Raw genomic sequence first — 6053 nt, 5'->3', positions numbered from 1 at the left:
TGCAAAATGTTCTGAGGTATCATAAAATTAACAAAATGTACTACTTCCTACCTAGGAGTTAGAATTATCTGCCATATCTCTGGGGCTGGTGACTTATACTCATCAGGGAAAGCTATTTCCTAATCATCTTTGTGACTGTTCAGTTTGTTGTGGCTCCTTTTGGGGGCACTTAAAGATATTCAGTCATCTTACTGTCATGTCACATCATCTTCACTATATTCATAACATGGGTTACGAGGGAATCTGGAGCTTGAGTGAAACAGAGAGAAAGACACAGAGACAGAGACAGAGAGACAGAGAGAGAGAGAGATTCTCATGGAGGCAAATTTGATTGATCTTCCATTTTTAATTTTATAGGCAAAGAGATATCTTGGGAGCTGGAAATTTCCAAAAATGTCAGAGGAGGATCAGAAAAATGGATTGTATGAAGCATTAGCAGCTGACATCTAGAGCAGGTACAGCCCATGCACACAGTTGCAACCCCTTCCCACCTTTAAAAACAAACAAAAAGCAGTTCTTTTAGAGGACCATAGCTTTTAGTCTTCAGCTTCAACTGCTTATTAATCATATTACAGGATCACAGAATTTCAGAATTGGGAGAAACTGTAAAGTGCTCTCTATCTGAAATCAGGCCCTCTGAGATCAATTTCATTGATCTTTTCATAATATTATTATAATTTATTTTAAGAAATACTCACCATCCCCCAAAAAAAGTCTCTACTATATTAGGGATCTGAAAGTCTTTTGATCAAATTGTGAATTACCCGCCCACCCATTTTCCCCCTGTCATGGCTTCCCTTTTCCTCTTAGATTCACAGTATTACTGAGTTGAAAGTTACTTAGGAATTTCCTTGTCCAAACGTAACGTGAACCCAGGACTCCCTCTTTTTCCTGAGTATTACCCCAGCTGAAAAAGTTACCCGGAGTGAGGAGACTAGCACTGGGAAGCATCGGCTCTGGTCACTGCTGCCAGCTGATGGGCCCAGCTTGGGAGTTCTGGGTCGAAGTCCCTCCGTGGCAGCTGAGAAGGGTGACTACAGGACTCATGGCACAACCCAAGAGGGAATGGCCTAGGCCAGGAGAGGAGCTGCCTCTGTGAACTGAGCCCAGAACCTCCCCCTCCTCTGACCCTAAACCAGGGGAGGGAGCCCAGGAGCTCCTGGATGATGCCCTAAGATTTCTCCTGACTTTACTGAAAAAGAAGTGAAATACATACATACATACACAATACATATATACATTCATATATACATAAACAAACAAACCAACAAATAAATAAATGAAGCCATGACTGCAAGAGATAAAGGGAAAGCAGTGTTAAATGTGGCCCTTATGGTTCCAGGCGGCATGCTTTTGGATGTCTTGCACAGTTGTGATCACTTTCTTTTTTTCCCCCAGCAGATCCAAAGCAGCCTCAATAGCAACCCTCTCCTCCAGTATAAGTATTTGGCTCTGAATATTCATTATGTGGGTTATATTTTAAGTGATGTACCCCTTACCTTACCTAGACAGCTTTACCTCTAATTTATTACTGCGCTGTTGCTTTATGCCGATCATCACATCTCCAGGGATTACTGGAGTCAGCCCATGAAGGAACAGTGCACTTGGAGCCTTTGTCCCTAAATCATTTCACCACGGACATAATGAGTCTGTTGGTGCTATGTACATTATTCCCTCTCACGTGTGATGAAAACTAAACAAATGTGCCTCTTTTCTGCTCACATGCTTCCTTTTCTGGCACCACTGTGTCTTGTTCCACTAGAGATTATTGTTGTCATTCACAAATTTGCAATGTTTTTTTACTGGATCAGAAGTTCTCTGTTTCCAACCTTTTGGTCCCAAATAATCTTGCTAAATCTGCATATAGAAAATTGGTCGAGGTAGCTTATCCCCTCTGTGACCACAACATGTTTATCTCCCAGGTACTTTTCCATTTTGAATACATGTTGTACCACCCTCTTACTGCAAGCATTGCTCTCTCTCTTGGTGCTTGCTTAGGGAGTACAGTCCGTTTGACCCAATTCAAAGTTTCTTTGATTCTCCTAGAATTTCATGAAGCTTTCTCACCTGGAGTACTCACATAGGAATTTCCAGAAAAAAGGTTTTCTGAATGAAATTTTCCCAAATGGAGCAGCATGTTGTATGAGGTGAATGACTTCTGACTGCTGCTGGTTCACTCTGGTTTTTGCAAAAGTTGAGTCATTGATCAGCCAGGTCAGATATTGGGATTCTGATGAGTGAACTTGATCCAGAACTTACAGACTAAAGGTGATGTTATTGCAAATGATGTCACTCATACGAGTGGAATGAAATCAGAGGGAACTTATTGGACTATTCACATAATTGCAGAATCAGAATTTTCTTAGGTTAGCTTTGAAACTAATGTAGGTTGGATCTCTTACAATGATCTGATCAGGTAAACAGTGAAAATTGTCAACCTCGGAAAATTTGTGATCACTGTCTTTGTAAATCAGAGTTTTAAATATTGTGCAGTGTTTTCTTTGGACCCAAAAGATGGAAGAGTTAAAACATCTTGATCACTAGAGTGTTCAGTTCAATGATTGCGATTTTATTTTTACCATTTATGATAACAATGAGCAGCAACAGCAGAGCTGATTAAGAAAAATGAAAAAAAGAGAACACAAATAGAAGATGGTATCAGTTTTCTGGTTAATGACACAGGGGCCATACTTTCCATACCCACAGCCTTGTAGTTTCAGAAAGTTCTAGATATAATCACAACATAATCATTTTGAATTGTAAAGAGTAGATCTCTTGAATGACTATTCTCTCCTGTGTTTAGGTATGGGATGCAACTTTTGCTGTGAACTTGAAGTGCATGAAGAGAAAAAAAAATTTACGGTGTGAGACTTTACAACACTTGTAAAAACAATTCAATTAGGATTATGCATAATGTAATTTTCTCCAGGTATTATCAAAAATTCCCCACAGACAAGGTTTTCATCCTCATTAGGTGTTGGCCTCAACCTAAGTCATCTGGGACTCTTCTGTTAAATTTGTGCCAGATTATTTTTTATGGGCAGTTTCTTCAAATTTCTAGTCCACATTTTTCTGTATTAATTCTAATGAAAGTAATTCCTACTTAAACACAAACGTTTCTCTGAACCTGAGGAGGTAGATATTGTACCTTCTTAAGAAAATTGATAATTACTACAGATAAAGATTTTGCTTATTATATAAATTTTGAGTATTGAAACGTTACTTTTCCTCCTTCTACCTGTAGTTCTTTAAGCTCAGTGATTTCCCCTCCCCATTTATAAAATGAGCAATGCATAGTTACACTGAGTTTAACATTATCCTTCCACCTTTGGAAAAAAAAACAAAAACTAAAACAAAACCTTTGGTTTAGATATCAATTCAGACAAAAATGGATTTGGTGGTCCTTTTCATGTGTTATTGACAAGAGTGCGGGCATGGGGGGTGGGGAGGAAAGATTTTCTCCAGTATGTGTTAGTTAAAATTAGAGTATTTTAGCAGAGTTTGAAGGCCACTTTCATATTCCACAGTTAATAGAGCACAAAATGTATAATCACAGACCTTCAAATACTTACTATATTCAAATACTTACTATATTTTTTAAATCAACAAATAGTGGAAAGTATACAGAATTTGCCAGACTAGATATGCTAGTCATTTTGGACCATTCACCGTAATTTTTTCCTTAGGAGCAATTTCAACCTGATTGTGAGTAAACAAGGTACTACTATTAACCTAATTGTGTTATTCCAAACATAATCGATGCCTTCTTATCCTGTTACTCAAAGTCCTGTGATGTTGTGGTCCATGAGATTATTATGCTATATTGATAGTTTGATGACTTCATCTCTTGTTCTTCTTAGTTGAGGTGATGATTCCATTAACCATGATTTGATGATATCAAATGAATGCACAAAATGAGAACTGTGCAGGCTATCTGGACAGATACTAAAACAAGATGCTATTCATGTAAGAAGGCAAGTTCAAAAGTGGTCACCTAATGAATGACTAGAAGATGCAAGCTTTCAAAAGGTCATATTTGCAGAAAATATTTGTGGGATTTAGCTGCAAAATTAACTTAAATTTTATATTTCCCTCTTGTCCTTGCAATTTTTTTGACTCTTTCTGAAATGATGTAGTGGTGTTTTGTTCCTTATGTATTTATAAATGAAACTTTTTTTTAGTGTTTCCAAACTTTATAAAAAATATACCTGGTTAGCAATCAGGTGGATGGAACACTGTTTTTGACTTTTAATTTAAGCATGTTTTCAACTGAAGATTTCATTGAAAAAGCATTCTACCAACTCGGTTAATTTGATTCTAAAATCTGTAGTAATGTGGCACTTGTTTTTTTTTTTCATGTTTTTGAGAATCAACATTTCAAAATTCAAGTGTATTTTGTTCTCGAACAGTGTCCCAAGAGATTTGATGATGAAATTTGTTGATTTGAGATCTGGTTTAAAATATACACATATATATTATATATCTATACTTATCTATCCATCTATTAGTATGCATGTATGTATATATGCATATGCATATATACATATATATACACATAAATATGTATATAATGTGGAGTTTTAAAATCTATACCACAAAACTTAATGCTTCAAGTTTTAATTCAAAAAAAAAAAAGAAAAGAAGAGAAAAAAACATCCATGTCCTGCATTCAATATAATGAGTCTCTCTGAAGTTACCTGGTTCTTAGTCAACAAATATATTTTTCACATAATCAGTTTCGTCTTAATTATTGTTCAATAGGTTTAGTCTGGTCTTATTTTTCATGCCTACTTTTGGGGTTTTCTTAGTAAAGATCTACAGTGGCTTGTTGTTTCTTTCTCCAGCTCATTTTACAAATGAGGGAACTTGGGCAAATAGGGTTAAGTGATTTATCCAAGGTCACACAGCTAATACATGATGAGGCTAGATTTAAACTAAGGTCTTTCTGACTCCAGGCCCAGTATTTTATCATTGTACCACCTAGCTTATTAGGATCTTTCAAACTTTGGATAATATATACATAACATTTGAGTATAGTACTCTCTTTGAGCTTTCCTATCCAGTCCTAATTTGGCATAGTTTTGCAGGCTGAATCTCCACAGGTTCCCTGATCTCTGGCTAAAGACTAATATTGTACATCTTGTAATGCTGCATCTCTATAGAAAGTAATAGAATATAGAGTATGACATGCTATAGAAAGTAGTCCGTGGGCAGAGCCAAGATAGCAGAGTAGAAAGACACACATAATCTAGCGCTTCCCCCATAGCCCATAAAATACATGTATAAAATGACTCTCAATAAATTCTGGAGCAGCAGAAGCCACAGAACGACAGAGTGAAAGAGAATTCCAGCCAAAGGTAACCTGGAAGGCAGACAGGAAAGGTCTATCCCACAAGATGCTGAGCTGAGCAGAGCCCAGCTGTGGCTGTGCAGCAAGTCCCTGGGACAAACAGGACCTGAACAGGCTTCTGGGACAGGATTCCCAGGAGGGAGGGTCTCAGATCCCTCAATGCACAAGTGACAAAGAAAGCTTCAAAGGTCAGTAACCTTTCCGAACTAGGTGAGAGGGGAGTAGGTTCCTTCCCCCCCACCCCAACACTGGCCCCGGGTGGTGGCTGCAGTAGCTGCTGCAGTAGAAGGGGTGGAGTGGTGGCAGGAGAGGTGGTGTGGCCTCATTAGCCCTGAGTGGTGGCCCCGCTCCCACCTAAAACCCTTGCAGAAATTGAGCAGCTGAACTATATCATGAGCATGGTCCTGGGTTGAGGAAAAGCACTAAGACCTTCCTCTTGACAAAGGATTCAGAAGTAAATGGTTGGGAAAATGCCCAAAAAAAGGAAAAAAAATAAGACCATAGAAGGTCACTTTCTTGGTGAACAGGTATTTTCTTCCATCCCTTCAGATGAGGAAAAACAAAGGCCAGAGCAAGTCAAGGTTTCTGCTTCCAGTACCTCCAAAATGAATATAAAATGGGCTCACGCCATGGAAGAGCTTGAAAAGTGAGTGGCTTGCTAAAGGAGACCAAAAGAAATGTTGAGGAAAATAGCCCCTTTAAA

The 6053-nt window shown here is 38.1% G+C and overlaps 1 pseudogene; it reads left to right on the top strand.

Annotated features, from left to right (window-relative positions):
- Nucleotides 1–1287: 1287 nt before the first annotated feature.
- LOC140522982 (S-adenosylmethionine decarboxylase proenzyme-like) lies at nucleotides 1288–2616 on the top strand (annotated as a pseudogene).
- The last annotated feature ends 3437 nt before the right edge of the window (nucleotides 2617–6053 follow it).

This window comes from Notamacropus eugenii, chromosome 2 (genome assembly GCF_028372415.1).
Source record: "Notamacropus eugenii isolate mMacEug1 chromosome 2, mMacEug1.pri_v2, whole genome shotgun sequence".
Taxonomy (NCBI): domain Eukaryota; kingdom Metazoa; phylum Chordata; class Mammalia; order Diprotodontia; family Macropodidae; genus Notamacropus; species Notamacropus eugenii.
This window is presented reverse-complemented; position numbering and strand designations above follow the sequence as displayed.